Source organism: Chiloscyllium plagiosum, chromosome 13 (genome assembly GCF_004010195.1).
Source record: "Chiloscyllium plagiosum isolate BGI_BamShark_2017 chromosome 13, ASM401019v2, whole genome shotgun sequence".
Taxonomy (NCBI): domain Eukaryota; kingdom Metazoa; phylum Chordata; class Chondrichthyes; order Orectolobiformes; family Hemiscylliidae; genus Chiloscyllium; species Chiloscyllium plagiosum.
This window is the reverse complement of record NC_057722.1, coordinates 48,986,917-49,003,843: the sequence shown is the minus strand read 5'-3', so window position 1 is coordinate 49,003,843 and position 16,927 is coordinate 48,986,917. Positions and strand designations below refer to the sequence as shown.

The 16,927-nt window shown below is 41.7% G+C and overlaps 2 protein-coding genes across 12 annotated transcripts in view; one reads left to right on the top strand and one right to left on the bottom strand.

The window, feature by feature from the left end:
- Positions 1-16,927, bottom strand: part of mcf2l2 (MCF.2 cell line derived transforming sequence-like 2) — a 396,698-nt gene that overhangs the window by 136,892 nt on the left and 242,879 nt on the right. The window lies entirely within an intron of this gene.
- The window catches only part of b3gnt5a (UDP-GlcNAc:betaGal beta-1,3-N-acetylglucosaminyltransferase 5a), a 24,609-nt gene continuing 15,834 nt past the window's right edge, over positions 8,153-16,927 (top strand). Inside the window, exons 1-2 of one of the 5 annotated variants that reach the window (XM_043702337.1) lie at positions 8,201-8,254; positions 14,917-15,003. The gene's annotated coding sequence lies outside the window, so the exon portion shown is untranslated. The other 4 variants (XM_043702336.1, XM_043702339.1, XM_043702340.1 and 1 more) reach the window with 4 other exon arrangements.

Below are 16,927 nucleotides of genomic sequence, written 5' to 3'. Positions count from 1 at the left end.
ACATAGGAACACACTACTTGGAAGTTCTTCTCATCATCCTGACTATGAAATTTTTTTTTTCACCGATGGGATGTGATTATTGCTGGCTGGCCAGCATTTTTTTATTTCCTGTCCCAAGTTGCTCTTGACAAGGTGGTGGTGAACTGCCTTTTTAAACCTCTGCAGCCCACATGCTGTATATTGATTCACAATGCCCTTAGGGTGGGAATTCCAGGGTTTGTATCCAATGGTAGTGAAGGAAGTCAGGATACATTCTTTCACTGTTGCTGTGTCAAAATCCTACAAATCCCTCCTTAAGGGCATCGTGGGTCTTCCTACAGCACATGGATTGCAACGGTTTAAGAAGACAGCTCACCATCGTCTTCTCAAGGGCAGCTATGGGCCATGACTAAATTCTGGCCCAGCCAGCAATGCATTATTCCACAAGTGAATAATGAAAATCCATGTCCGCCCTCCTTGGAAGTCCATGTTTGAATCTCTTAAATCAAGTTTCCACTTCTGTAGCAAACCAGAGTTTATTAAAATCTTAATGGGGTCCTATGTGAATGCGACAAAGACCATCTATCTTCTCTCATTCTTTAACTTTGCTGTAGCCTTTGACATGTCAGAAAACAACATCCTCCTCCAATGCCTCTCACTGTTGTCAAGCTAGATGGAACTGCTCTCAATTGGTTCCTGATACCCAGCTCTAGACCTTGCTAGATTCCTCTAATGTTGTTAAATGAATGTTGTTATTCAAGCCATCACTAAGATGCAGTTAATGGTGCCCAAATGTGTCCCTGTCTTATCTGCCACTGAAACGTTCATTCACGCTTTTGATACCTCTAGATGTGATATTCCAAAATACGCCTGGCTGATCTCTCACATTCTACACTCAACAAAACTGAAGTCATTCAAACCTCTACTGACAATATCTTAACTCGCATTACATCTTGTGCACCTATCACCCTGCAGTTGCTGACCTACATTAATTCTTGGCCAAAATATTTTGTGACTTTAAAATCCCCATTTTTTTTCAAAACTCCTATCACTCAATCTCACTGTAACCGCCAGTCTTACAACCATCCAAGCTATCTCTGTTCATCTAATTCTGGCCATTTTAATCGCTCCAGCATTGATGACTACACCTTCAGATTTGTAGGCTCAAAATTCTGGATTGCCTTCTTTTACCTCTCCTTCTCTTCACCTCACTGTTTTTCAGCTTGGCATTCCTTAATGGTTATCTCCTAGACCAAGCTTTTGGTCACCTGAGCTAATACCTCTTTAGGAGGACTGCAGATGCTGGAGATCAGTGTCGAGAGTGTGATGCTGGAAAAGCACAGCAGGTCAGGCAGTAGGCGAGGAGTAGGAGAAGGGCTTATGCCTGAAATGTCGATTCTCTTGCTCCTCGGATGCTGCCTGACCTGCTGTGCTTTTCCATCACCACACTTTCAACTCAGAAAGTGTGAGGCTGGAAAAGCACAGCCGGTTAGGTAACATCTCAGTAGCAGGACAGTCGACGTTTCAAACATAAGCTCTTCATCAGGAATACCTCTTTATTGGCCTTACTGCCACACTTTGTTGTAAAATCCTCCTTTATCAGATTAAAGTGTTAGTAGTTGTGTTACTGCAACCAATTAGTTTTAGAAAAGGAAAATGGTCCTTTGATCCTTAAAAAGTTTATTTTGTAATTCTATCTTTCGCTTCTTTCTAAAATACTTATCATAGTTCTAAACATCTGTATTTCAACACTAGTAGTTTTACACTTGTTTTATTTACAATGCTAGTTCAGTTAGAACATAAAAAATAGAAAAGTACAGCATAGAACAGGCCCTTAGGCCCATGATGTTGTGCCAAGACTTAATCCTAATGTAAAATACAATAACTTAACATACGCACCCCTCTACTCACTGCTATCCATGTGCAGGAATAATCAGAAACTGTTATGAAATTGCAGTATCTGAACTTTAATCTTTAGTTCCATCAACTGATTTACCTGGACATTTTGTTTGAAAGAAAACAAATTTAAATTTGCTATGTTTTCTCTGTATTGTTTTAATATGCCCATACTGTTTTAAAATAGCTGCAGAGGTCATCCAACTTACCTGAGAATGCAAAAATCTAAAACCTCTGACACAGATTAATAGTAATTATGTATGGATACAATTTCACCTTTACAATTTCATATTTTCTATTGCTTGAAATATCTAGAAATCCTAAAGCCAGTAAACAAGAATCATTTTCCCTGCAAAAGCTGCCAGAGAAGAAGGAGACCTTCCAAACCCAATATGCGAAAGAGTGTTGAAGACTGTTTTAATGGCATATTGATAGCTTTGACAATGGGAGACGGAAGTTTGTTGATTAACATAGGCTGTCTCCATTGTATGTCATAACATGGCTGAAACTCCTCTCTGTGAAAATCTATGATTATGTGCAAAAGTGTTGATGACAGAAGTGAATAATATCAAGAAGACCTGCAGGATGGAACAGAAGCAGTTCCCTTTCATCAGTTTTTGTCAAACTCAGATCATATATATCTTGCAAGTTGGAATACCTCACAAAAACTGAATTTAAAAATAAAAGGAAATTAAATAGACAAAGTCTTTTCCCTATGGTGTGGGAGTCCAGAACTAGAGGGTATAGGTTTAGGATGACAGGGGAAAGATATATAAGGGGCCTAAGGGCAACTTTTTCACACAGAGTTGGTGCATGTATGGAATGAGCTGCCAGAGGTAGTGGCGGAGGCTGGGACAATTACAACATTTAAAAGGCATCTGGATGGGTATGTAAATAGGAAGCATTGAGAGGAATATGGGCCAACTACTGATAAATAGGATTAGACAAGGTTGGGATAACTGATGAGTTGGACCGAAGGGTCTGTTTCCGTGCTGTACATCTCTATGACTATGCACCCTAGCATCCATTCTCAACTAGGACTGTCTGCAATTTAAAAGAGACTATCACCAGTAGAACAAATAGTTTACAGAAATCACAACACCATTCTACTCATGATCACCAAATTAAGTTATAATGCTTTTACTTATGGACATTCAATATTTTAAATTCAACTCTCCTACAAGTCCTGGGCAGAGGCTGGCGAGGGGAAGCAATCCTGGAGACAACTTACCTTGAAGCAGCTGTGAGCTGGTGCGGAGTGGATGGAGGCTTGGAGTGGGGGACGATTGTTGGACTGGGGCTTGGCATGGGTGATCAGACCAGTTCTGGAGACCCCTGTGCTCAGCTACTGCAATGTAATGTTTATTTGAAAAAGATTTTTTTTATCTGACTGTCACGTCAATCCTTTAATTAAGTCTTATTTCCAACTTATTCTTTAAACACTGTAAAGTAATGCAACTTTTTTTAAATTCCTCTTTTGTATCTAAGATTTGTACCTAGGTACTTGTACCTAAGATGGCGTCATAAGAGGCAACATTATGAAACTTTTCACTATACTTCTGTGCTTGAGTACACATGACAATAAAAGATATTCTTGTATATTCTATCCTACTCTATTTTATTCTCATGCATGAGTATATACATTATGTGATTTGGATGCATTTGACCTTTTTAATAACTTGTATACTTCACTTGAATTGATTTCCAATAAAACATACTCCATAATTTTACTGAACACAAAGTGATTTGTCTGGCTTGTTTCTTCATAACATGAGTGATACCGCTGTTACTGCTGGTGTTGAGGTCTCCCAAGTGAGTGAACAGGAGGTCCAGAGTCCATGCAGAGTTAGTAGTATGAGGACATTGGGAGAACAAGTGAGAGACAATATTCCATGCAATAGTGAGAGGGTCATGCATGAGTGAAGTAGCAGAGAGAATGAATATGAGATGGCAAAGAGAAGAAGATGGCATTTATGCTGGCCGAGTGGAGAAGACCACTTAATTCCTCCTACACTGCTGATTGTTCCTTCTGACAGCTGAGACTGCACTGACGTGAGTGGCAACCTCAGAATAGGCTCGCAGGGTCAAATGCTGTGGCTTCCATTGCTTGTCCTGCAGCTTATGGATGCCCCTCCCCCCTGCATCTGCAGCACCCCACCTGCCAGGGCCTCCAGGTACCTGTCTGCAAGGTGGGACAGCAATTTCTCCTTATTTGCCAAGTCCGGGGAAAATATCATGAACAATATTGAGTGGCTCCTTGCTGCCAGTGTTTGTCTGAGTATGAAATTACCTTTTTAAGATGGCCGTGATGCCATGAAATGGTGTTCTATTCTAGGATACCCACTTGAGTGGTAAAATCCAGATAGTGATGACAGAGTTGCTATAGGGGGTAGGGTACATAATTAGTGAGGCAGATTTAGGGCAATAGCATGAGAAATTCCACAAGTTTTCATAGAGAGAAACCCCCCCATTAAACTTAATGAAAATGGCACATCTGAAGTAAATTAAGACTCAACCCATATGTGCATCACTGAGGAAGTGTAGTGCTGCAGAGTTGCCCTCATTCTGATAAGATATTCGACTTCCAGACTATGTCAGCTGTCTCCCTGGTTTGCCTCATACTCTCCTTCCTGTATCTATTTCAGTTCTTCCAAAATTCTATTGTGTACACCATAACCCACACAATCTCTCATAAAGATCAATCTCCTTAACATCTCAATTTAAAATCTTTATCCTTGAGTTAAAATTCTTTCTCAGCCTCACTATTTTAATCTCTGACATATCCTCTGCTACTAAAATCCTTCAAACCTTATGTTCTCCAATTCTAATCTTCAGTGTTTTCCCATTACCTGAGCCCTATCAGTGGTGGTTCTACCTTCAAAGCGAAGACATTAAGATCCTGAATTACGTCTCTAAAGCTCTTCTGTTTTGAGTGGAGAACTCAGTGGAGGTATAAGAGCAAAATCAAACCATTCCTTTAATATTAGTTTGTAATTGTAGAAGAATAAGATGGCCTGCAAAAAGGGTTTTTGATTGGGGGAAGGCAGATTTTATTAAAATGAGGCAAAATCTCACCAAAGTGTATGGGAAACAGCTACTTGAGGGTAAATCTATAGCAGAACAGTGGGAGACATTCAAAAAGGTTTTGGGGAGAGTGCAGGTCCAACATGTTCCCTTTAGGATGAAATATACAAACAACAAGCCCAGAGAACCTTAGAGGTATATTCAAGACTGGATAAAACAGAGAGACATATCAAAGGTGCAAAGGATAGGATGCTTTTCTACAGATTCCAGAGGGCAACAGGTAATTTCATAATAGGGTGGTTAAGAAAGCATACAGGATATTTGCCATTATCAGTCAAGCTATAGATTATAGCAGCAGGGAGATTATGTTGGGACTGTACAGGATTTTAGAATCCCTACAGTGAAGAAGCAGGCTAATTGGCTCATAAAGACCACATCAATGCTCTGAAGACTATCTCACCCAGGTTCACGACATTCCTATAACATGCACCTCCCATGGCTAATCCACCTAACTTGCACACTATGGACAATTTAGCATGGACAATCCACTTAATCTGCACATCTTTGAGAGTGGGAGAAAACCCAGAGGAAACCCATGCAGTCACATGAAGAATACACAAACACCAGATAGACAGTCACCCAAGGCTGATATCAAACTCAGATCCGTGGTACTGGGAGGCAACAGCGTGAACCACTGAGCCACCATGCCACCAATAACTTTGGCTAGGTCATAGCTGGAGTACTGAGTGCAGTTCTGGTCACCACACTATAGGAAGAATGTGATTGCACTGGAAGGGATGTAGAGGAGATACACTATACTGTTCCCTGGGATGATGCATGTTAGCTATGAGAAAAGGCTGGATATGCTTGGGTTGTCTTCTCTGGAGCACAGAGTGTGAGAAGGTTCTTGACAGAGGTGTGTAAGATTATGAGGGGCATAGACAAGGCGGATTGAAAAAGGCTATTCCCCTTAGTTGAAGGGTGAATACCAAGAAGGCACACTGAAAGGCAGCAGGTTTAGAGAGGATTTTATTTTAACCCAGAGGATGGTAGGGGTCTTGAATTCATTGCCTGTGTCACACATTCAAGTCTATGGGCCTAGTGCTGAGAAGTGAGACTAGTGTAAATTCAGTGTATTTTTAGTGGTACAGAGGAGCCCATACTAGATTGAAAATGTGTGGTCAGTGTTCTGGGACAGTCTAAAAGATACCAATAAGGAATATGGGGGATAGGTTAGTCAAGCCAGGGTGGGAGAATAGCCCAGGGAAACCTCAAATGGATCCAAGTGGTCCATCAATAGGTCACCTCCTAGCCCTCCTACCCAAGCAGTGAATTCCACCAGGCTGGACTCTAGTCATGGTCCTCCCTCAATTGCTGATCAAACTTCAGTGATGGTGGAATGAAGCCTTTGGATGGTCTCAAGGGCTCTATTGACCCATAGGTGGGTGGACTGCCTGGTACCTCACCTGATTCCCCTGCCATATTGAATTAGGAGCAAGTGCAGGCAGGCATGATGCCCATGGCATCTTGCAGCTCTACCTACAAACAAGACATGGTGGGGAATCCAGCCAAAGGTTACTGAAGAGTAGTCATTGTCTCTTAGTGGTGTCTTCCATTGAGTCGTATGCACAACATGTTCAGTTTGCGTTAGTGATTTTTTTGTTTATAATCTGCCTGTAAGTTTGTGCTAGACATAGTGGTCTTTTTATTTCAAATACATTTTCTAATTAATCGTGTCCCACACTCTGGATTAGGTGTGTTTACAGTGTACCTCTGGAGCAGGTGGGAATGGAACCTGGGTCACCTGACTCAGAGATGGGCTTCCTGATGAAGGGCTTTTGCCCGAAACATCGATGTTCCTGTACCTCGGATGCTGCCTGACCTGCTGTGGTTTTCCAGCATTTGACCCTAATCTTGACTAATCTCCAGGATCTGCAGTACCCACTTTTGCCTCAGAGATGTGGATTCTGCCACTGTGCCATAAATGGACTTTTTACTTTAACTTGTTGATTGGTTTGTATTTTCGGGTTCACCCACAGAGACTGAAATATTGGTGAAACCAATTTGTTCACTTCCTTAATAATGTTATCTGGGAGATAGGTAGAGGGGCTATTTTTGTACTGTAAAATTCTATGATTACAAATTTGCTGATCCACAAAAGAAATATTTTGAACTTACTTTCACAATTGGTTAATAGCTTGCATTAAGCCTAAAAATAATGGGCATTAAACCAGCTCAATATGCAAGGAAGTGGCACATGGTGAATGTGTTTTATGTTTAACCGCATTCAAAGACTGCCTTAAAATCCCAGAGCCTTCGGATTCACTTCAAAGAAACCAAATTATACGAAATGAGGGGCAAAGTGTGTGCAGGTTAAAGGATCTTGGAGAGTGAACGTGTTTTGCACAAAGTTAAAAATCACACAACACCAGGTTACAGTGCAACGGGGGGTTTATTTGGTAGGAAAAGTGAGGACTGCGGATCAGAGTTGAGATTGTGATGCTGGAAAAGCATAGCAAGTCAGGCAGCATCTGAGGAGCAGGAGAATCGACATTTCAGGCATAAGCTTAATCAGGAATGAGGCTTGTGAACCAAAGGGGTAGAGAAATAAATGGGAAGGGGTGGGGCTGGGGGAGGGGGGGAAGGTAGCTGAGAGTGCGATAGGTAGATGAAAGTGGGGGTAATGGTGATAGATCAGAGAGGAGGATGGAGCAGATAAGTGGGAAGGAAAATGGACAGGTAGGACCGATCATGAGGGTGCTGCCGAGTTGGAAGGTTAGATCTGGATAAGGTGTGAGGAAGGGAAATGAGGAAACTGGCGAAATCCACATTCATCCTGTGGGGCTGGAGCGTCCCAAGGCAAAAGATGAGGCCTTTTTCCTCCAGGCATTGGGTGGTTAGGGTTTGGCGGTGGAGGAGGCCCAGAACTTACATGTCCTTGGCGAAGTGGGAGAGGGAGTTAAAGTGTTCGTCCATGGGCGGTGGGGTTGCTTCGTGTGCGCTTCCCAGAGATGTTCTCTGAAGCATTCTGCGAGTTTGATCTAGTTGCACAAGCTTTCGCAGCGCTGTTCCTTCCTTGGGTAGCTAGTTTTGTGCAGAAGCGAAAGCGAACAGAAGGTTCTGCTTATGAAGATAAAGACTGTGGAGGGTATGTTAACCTGTTGCCCATGTTGTGTTGTGTTGTGCTGTGCTGTGCTGAATTGAGCAGAGGGCAGGGGCGTGGCCCCGCCTCCCCAGCTTGATTGACAGCTGGCGCGCATATTTTGTAGGCGGGCAAGCCGCCGTCGCTCGGTTAGCTGTGGCTGGCCGTTGTGCTCGGCGGCTCGGGTATCAGTCAGGAGCCGGCGGATCGCGGGTAAGGATCTTTCCACCGCACCGTTCCTGCTCCGAACGTTTAACTCCTTCTCACCGCGCCTCGCCTTTTGTGTATGTGTATGGAGTGGTTTATTTCTCGTGTCCATATAAGGGATTAGAGACCGTGCTGGGAGAATGTCACCCTTATCTAGAAGTTTCCACGGGACCTTCGCGCGAGGCGAAACCGGTATGGAGTGGGATGTAACCGGTCATGGAAACTCTGCTCGGGTGTGTCTCTCGCCTACCTCCCCCCTCCCGGAAGAGGATCCAGAGTAATGAGTGAGATTGTCTGCTTTAAAGTATAAGATTCAAACGCATCCTTTGTCAGAACTGTACACTCTTGAAGTGTTGGCAGTTTACGGGGTTATCTACCTCCAAAAGCAGGTTTCCTCACTCCAAAGTAGTTTTTTTTTTCCCGTTCACTTTCGCAAGTTCTGATTGTTGCTCCCGTGTGTGTTATCCGCTCTTCCCTGTCGCTTTCGTATTTTTTAAATGAGCGGATAAGGCTGCCCTCGCCTGACTAGCATGTGACAAAAAAAAATACAAACACCAAACGGTGGACGGAACCGTGCCCCGCGTTAGGTTTTACCTGGGCTCATAACCTCCCGTTCTCTGGGGAACAGTGGTCGTTGGAGGCTTCTCCTGGGCCTGGGATTTCTCCAACTTTTTTTTTTGTCGCTTTCTAAGTTTCATGCAGTTGTGGGAGCCCACTTTTAAGAGAACGGCCACACATGTGGGGCTTTCATTCCAGGCAAAGCAGAAGTTATGACGGTGACCGGTTATGTTCCCTGAGCCGGTTAACTATTTTCATGACATTTCAACAATCCGTTACTGACACCATTTCATTTCTAGTAGTTTTGCGGTGAATTCAAATTCTCAAACTCAACTCTGGGATTTGATTTATAATTTTAATTTAGCCCCAATGTTTATCTTTTATAATCTGGAGCAAACACCAATTCTTAATATTTGCCAAAAGTAACTGGTTATTCTACCTATCTACAACTCAAAAGTTAGTGTGAACACACTTGACTCTGTTTTGCAAAGAATGTGCAAATACAATGTGTATTGATTAGGCTAAAGAATACACTTTTTTAATGTCAGTTAAAAGCATCTTGTAGAATGTGTTTGAACAGCCAATGCACCAGGGCAGTGGTGGGGTTTAATATTTTGTTAATTTTTTTTTTAGCCATTCATTTGGTGTATGATGGGGTAGTGCTTTGAAAGTTGGTGACATTTGATATCTCAATGTTCACTTTTGAAGCTTTGAAAGAGCCTTCTGAGAGTCACTAGATTTGAGACTTAATTGATGATTTTTTTTATTATTTGGATAAAGTAGATATCTGGAAGATGTTTTGAAATTGTTTTTTTTTCTGGACAGTGGAACAGCCATTTCTTAATGGGAGAAGCTAGTTTAATTAAAATTTAAATGCGGTTGCTCAGTTTTATCAACACTTTTTTTTTGAAAATTTTTTACATTCCATCAAAGACTGATTCAGCATAGATAACCAATGTGAAACATTAATCTAATTATTTGCATTCCTAGTTTCTTTTCCCTAAAGCCTGAAAGAATAATTATTGAATCTGTTTCTATCATCCTTTCAAGCACTGCATTTCCAGGCCACGGCAAAACTTTGTTTAAATTCAAGTTGACTCTGGTTGTTTTGTCTGTTACTAAACATTGTTTGGTTACCATGTTTCCACTGGAAACTGAACAAATGGAAAGAAATTAATAAAATTGCTTGCAATTTTTAACACCTCTATCCAGTCTCCTCTTGACTTTGCTCGTAAAGTGATTCAACTTGAGCCTTTCTGATTTCTTCGCTTAACTGTAAGTCCTTCATCCTCAGGACCATTCATGTACTCTTTTCATAATCTCTTTTTTCTGTCTGCTGCCTAGAGTTGAACATAATAACGAAGCTGTATCCTATCCATGATAAAACTTCATGTAGCATATGTCTTGTTTTCTTGACAGGCTTTCTAACTTCAGCTTCCACCTTCAAATTTTTGTCCATTTTGTCTTTCCTGCATTTGTTTATTTTATATTGTTTATCTTGCTGTTTGCAAATCTCTTGTAAAATATTTAAATAAAAACTTGTTTTTTGGGATTTGCCTCCTATACCCAATAAAATCAGCTACCAATTCAATATCAATAATTCTTGGCTGGCCTGTAATGTAATTATAGAATTCATTTACCTGTCTTTTTTCTTATCCCTAGGTGTTCTTGCCTAGCAAAAATCCACCAATTCTGGTCTTCAATGTATTAACTGATAGTTAGTTATTTTTCTTTGGAAGACTGAAGTTACTGCATAGGTTTGGAAATATTGTGCAGGGCAAGCAAATGCAGTTGCTTTGAGAAGCAGAGCAGAGCAATACTTTGGTTTTTACTTTCAGAAGATAACTTGCTCAGTTTGGGGGTATGAGGGTGGATATATATCTTGGCTAAATGTGAAAATTAAGTAATGCAGAATGCAGTAGCTTGACTTAAAATAAGATGGAAAATGAAGTGTGTATTGCAACCTTAGCAATAATCAAAAGAATATTTGTATTTCTTAAAATAATGGCCTTTGCAAGTTTAAGGTTGGCAAACCATGCTAACACATTATACATTTGAGACCAGAGTACAGAGCTACCTCTTCTCCATAGCAAGGAGATGAAGCCAAGAAGCCTTATTAACCAAGTTGATTTCAGATTCTGGTTTTCTGTCAGCCAGATGGCTTTTAAAAATATGTACTATATGTTGCTTGCAATATGGATTCTTAACTTGTTTTATGCATTTGTGGGATTTTGGTGTCGCTGGCTGGCCAGCATTGGTAGCTCATCTTTTTTGCCCTTGAAGGTAGTGGTGAGCTGCCTTCTTGAATCGCTGTAAGATACTTGGATGGGTTGATCCACAATGCCAGTAGGGAGGGAATTCCAGGATTTTGACTGACCAACCGACCTCCAAGTCAGGGTGGTGTTTCTACGTACCTGCTGCCCTTTCCTTCTAGGTGGAAGTGGTTGTGGGTTTGGAAGGTGCTGTCTAAGGATATTTGGTGAATTTCTGCAGTGCATCTTGTAGATAGCACTCAGTAGCAGCACTGTGGACTAGTGATGCAGGGAATGAATGTTTGTAGATGTGCTGTCAGTCAAGTGAGGTTGCTTTGTCCTGAATGGTGTCAAGCTTCTTGTGGTGTTGGAGCTCCAAACATTCAGGCAAGTGGAGAATATTCCATCATATTTCTGATTTGCGCCTTGTGGTGGACAGACTTTGGGGTGTCAGGAGTGACTTACTTGTCGCAGTATTCCTAATCTCTGACCTGTTCTTGTAGCCACTGTGTTTATGTGGTGAGTCCAGTTACATTTTTGGTCAAGATAACCCCAAGGATGTTAACCGTGGGGGATTCAGTGATGGTAATACCATTGAATGTCAAGGGGTGGTGGTTGGAGTGTCTCTTGTTGGTGATGGTCACTGTCCAGCATTTATGTGGTGCAAATGCTACTTGTCAGCCCAACCTTGGATATTGTCCAGATCTTGTTGCATTTGAGCATGGGCTGCTTCAGAATCTGAGTAGTCACGAACGGTGCTGAATACTGTGCAATCATCGGCACACATTCCCACTTATGACACAGGGAAGGTCATTGATGAAGCAGCTGAAGATTGTTGGGCATAGAACACTACCCTGAGGAACTCCTGCAGAGATGTCCTGGAACTGAGATGACTGACCCTCCACAACCACCTTCCTTTGTGTCAGGTATGACTCTAACCAATGAAGTGTTTGGTCCCCTGATGCCCATTGTTTCCACTTTTGCTAGGGCACCTTGATGCCAAGCTCAGTCAAATGCAGTCTTGATGTCAAGAGTTGTCACTTGCACCTCACCTCTGGAATTCAGCTGTTCTGTCCATGGTTGAACCAAGGCTGTGATAAGATCAGGAGCTGAGTGACTCTGGTGAAACCCAAACTGGGTGTCACCTAAGTGGGTTGTTGCTGAGCAGGTGCTGCTTGATAGCACTGTTGATAACACCTTCCATCACTTTACTGATGATGGAGAGTAGACTGATTGATTGGGCGGTGATTGGCCGGGTTGAATTTGTCCTGCTTCTTGTATACAGGATATACCTGGACAATTTTCCACATTCAGGTAGATGCAAATGTTCTAACTGTATTAGAAGAGCTTGGCTAGGGGAGTGCCACGTTCTGGAGCACACGTGAATAGATTAGATTAGATTACTTAGTGTGGAAACAGGCCCTTCGGCCCAACAAGTCCACACCAACCCGCCGAAGCGTAACCCACCCATTCCCGTACATTTACCCCTTTACTTAACACTACAGGCAATTTAGCGTGGCCAATTCACCTGACCTGCACACCTTTGGACTGAGAGGAAATCGGAGCACCCGGAGGAAACCCACGCCGACATGGGGAGAATGTGCAAACTCCACACAGTCAGTCGCCTGAGTCGGGAATTGAACCCGGGTCTCTGGTGCTGTGAGGCAGCAGTGCTAACCACTGTGCCACCATGCCGCCCACACGTCTGGAATGTTATCGGGGCTCATTGCCTTTGCAGTATCCAGTGCTCCAGCTGTTATTTAATAATTACGTCCTGAGTTTGTTTTAGACCTGGCTTACACAAACATGTGAATAAGGAACAAGAATAAGCCACCCGACCTTTCAAGCCTGCTTTGCCATTCATTAGGATCTGATTTTAACTTTCCTCCACATTCCTTTCGATAAGGTCAGGAGCTGACTGGCCTTGACAGAACTTAAACTGTCAGCGAGCAGGTTATTGCTGAGCAAGTGCTGCTTGATGGCTCTGTTGATGACATCTTCCATTACTTTACTGATAATCAAGTAATTTGGGGCAGCAATTGACCAGTTAGATTTGTCCTGCTTTTTGTGCAGGGTAATTTTTTTCTATCTAAATTGTGTAGCTGCATTCCGCATTGAAGCTGTAAGGACCAATTATATCTATTTCCAAGGTGTTAAGTTTTGTTTCCAGGGTGCAGTTTCACATTGTTAACATGTGAGGAATGAATTGGATGGAATAACCTTGAATTTTAAAACTCTATCTTAGTGCAGTATTCATTTGGCCCTCATTTGCAAAATATTCTTAAGTGTGATCTGTTACAGTACAATATCCAAGAATGGCACCACCACAATAGGTGGTGTTTAGGCCAGTTGGAGCCTGGCTGTTGCAGGCTGGCAGCATTGAGTTTATGCACTTCTTTCTTTCCTTCACTTTTGAGGCTAGAGCAGTGTCAGCAGGCAGGAGTCTGGACTCCCAGTGGCAAGGCTGGGAGTCAATGTCTTGTGAGGCATCGGTAATATTGTTGCTCTTTCTTTAGTGGGATTCCTTGAGGACTGGAACACATTGCAGAATCTCTGAAGCTGCACTTGAGATCCCAATTTGAACAGAACATGACGTCTTATTTATGTAATTTCTTTTAATCCTTGCACCTTAAATTGGTGTCGCATTATGCTGACAAACACTCTTTTTACTATCTTCAGAATAAATGTGACAAATATTTTCTTCCATTAGGAATTAATAGGGGCCTGGATCTCTTGGAATTTCATATTAATTGCAATTTGGCTGGTTTCTCCATAGGAATGTAGGACCAAGGAGCATTTGGTCCTTAGCCTACTTGATTGTTCACTGAGAACATGACTGACCTTGTGCAGTCTCCACTCCAGTTTGCTGTGTACCTTTCCATAATGCTTGACTTTGTTGATTATCAAAAATCTTACTAACTATCCTTGAAAAAAATTCAGTGACCCAGCCTCCACTTTTCTGGGAAAGAGAACTCTGTATAAAATGCAAGTTCTCATTTTCAGAAGTAAGAATTTATGGTATTGAAATATTTCACTAATATGGGAGCTCTGTGTTTGGAGGGAGAAGATTGCACTGGCAGTCTTAATGTGATGATCCTTGTTGATACGTGTGAATTAGCTGCAAGAGATCCACTCCTCATGCATATTTCCAAACCACTTTGAACTTTACAGTAACAATGAAATTATAGCTACTTTCATCATTACCTGATTGTCAGGTGTTTTTACAATCACTAAGTGTTTTCAGTTAATGTAGACTAGCTGTATTGGAAGTTTGGTTTGAATTAGGAATCAGTAGTCAGCATTAGGGAAATATCAGTTTTTACTGATCAATCTGCATGCAAAGAAATGCCTTGAAGTTTCACTGGGATTTGTAACTATCCACTCGTGTCAATGGATTGTTCAGGTCTAAGTCAGGTTACTGTGCATGTTATGCAATATAATGACAAAGGGTTTTTTTTCATTAAACAATTTGACATTTCTGGAGTGTAATTCCCAAAAGTAATTGAAAATTCTAAAATTGATAAATTGATGTTTTCACTTAATCACTTGTCCTGTCCTTGTTAGGCTCATAATATTTTATAAATTTTTTTCATTTAAACCATATTTCATTATGTTTCTTAATTTCTTTTGATATTGCTCTGTCTTTAAGTATGTTGCTTTTGCATGCTAGGATTTAACACAGCAGTTTTGGAGATACCCTGTATAATATATATACCTCTGGACCTTGGGTGAACACTTGCACTACCAATTATTTGATACAGTTACTGTCATGTTTGAAGGTGCAACATTGCTCATCGAGTGATTACATCTGATTGAAGCTTTTCTAAACAAATTGACAAATGTTTTCTCTCTGACCAGTGGGACTTTATCCTGCACGTACATGGACACAACTATTATAAGTTGATGTTAAGCCAATGGAACGTGTAAATTATTGCTTCCTATGCTGTAAGTGATTTTTGACTTCTGTTTGCATCTATTCTTTGAATAAACTATTCAATTTAATTCCATTCCCCATGTTTTACTTATCCTGTACGTCAATTTATATATTCAATTACTTTGAAAGTTCTGTAGTCTGTTTTCATCCTCTTTTCAGATGATGCATTTCAGACTCTCAACCCTGCATGGAAAATTATTTCTGTGCATTTCCTTTCTTGGTCCTTTTGCAATTTTTAAAGCTCTGACGTGGCTGTTGCCTGACCAATCTGACTCATCACTTTTCCTAACTAGTACAATTTTATCAAAGTCTCAATTTTTAAATACTGCTTGGGTATTTAAGGAGAACAACTCAGTTCTCTAATAAGCCCCTCATTCTGGTGGTCCTCTTCTGTGCCTTGGTGTCCTTCCTAAAGCAGGTAATATTTTTGTGGCCAATCATTTGAGTTTTGAACAGTGTGCACGTTTACTATAACCATTTTGTTTTCCTTCGTACCTACATACAAACCAGAGTACCCCAGTTAATATTTGCCAATGTTGAAGACTTGAGTACATATTCCTGAGTTTGTTTTTGATTATGTATATTCAAAATAAGTAAGTATGCTGTCTTTTTATGTTTACTCCAAAGTGAATCATTTCCTATCTCCAATAAACTGCATCTGTCATGCACCCATTTTTGCAAATGTACCTGTTTTTCTTAGGTCTGCGATAAACTTGATAAAAGCAATAGGGAGCAAATTACTACAGATGCTGGAATCTGTATTGAAAACAAAAATTGTTAGAGATCACTGCGGATGAGGCAGCATCCGTGGAGAGAAAGCAAGCAAATGTTTCGAGTCTAGATGATCCTTCATAGCTGAAGTGAAGTCTAGAGAGGGCAGCATTTATGCAGTAGTTTAGGGGGTGGAGACTAAGGGATGTCTAATTCCTCTATACCTCCATTCACCGCCAGGATGGTTCAAGAGCTCCTGGCTGCTTCCTCATCCAGATGCCCTGAAAACTCCCCATACACAGCCACTCTGCTCCACTTGGCTGAATTTTGTTCTCTCTCTGAAAAATTTCTCCTTTGACTTGGCAGAAGTGAGATGAATTAAAGTGGCTATGGGTAAGTGCATGGGTCCCAGTTATGCCAGTTATGTGGAACAATCCTCGTTCCAGTCCTAATTGGCCATCCTCCTACAACTCCTTTAGAACATAGAAGAATACAGCGCAGTACAGGCCCTTTGGCCCTCGATGTTGCGCCGATCCAAGCCCACCTAACCTACACTAGCCTACTATCCTCCATATGCCTATCCAATGCCCGCTTAAGTGCCCATAATGAGGGAGAGTCCACCACTGCTACTGGCAGGGCATTCCATGAACTCGTGACTCGCTGAGTAAAGAACCTACCCCAAACATCTGTCCTATACCTACCCCCCCTTAATTTAAAGCTATGCCCCCTCGTAATAGCTGACTCCATACGTGGAAAAAGATTCTCACTGTCGACCCTATCGAAACCCCTAATCATCTTGTACACCTCTATCAAGTCACCCCTAAACCTTCTTTTCTCCAATGAAAACAACCCCAAGTGCCTCAACCTTTCCTCATACGATCTTTCTACCATACCAAGCAACATCCTGGTAAACCTCCTCTGAACCCGTTCCAGTGCCTCCACATCCTTCCTATAGTATGGCAACCAAGACTGCACACAATACTCCAGATGCGGCCGCACCAGAGTCTTATACAACTGCAACATGACCTCAGTACTCCGGAACTCAATTCCTCTACCAATAAAAGCCAGTACGCCATATGCCTTCTTCACCACACTATTTACCTGGGTGGCAACTTTCAAAGATCTATGTACATGGACACCAAGATCCCTCTGCTCATCCACACTACCAAGTACCCGACCATTAGCCCAGTACCCCATCTTTGTGTTACTCTTACCAAAGTGAAT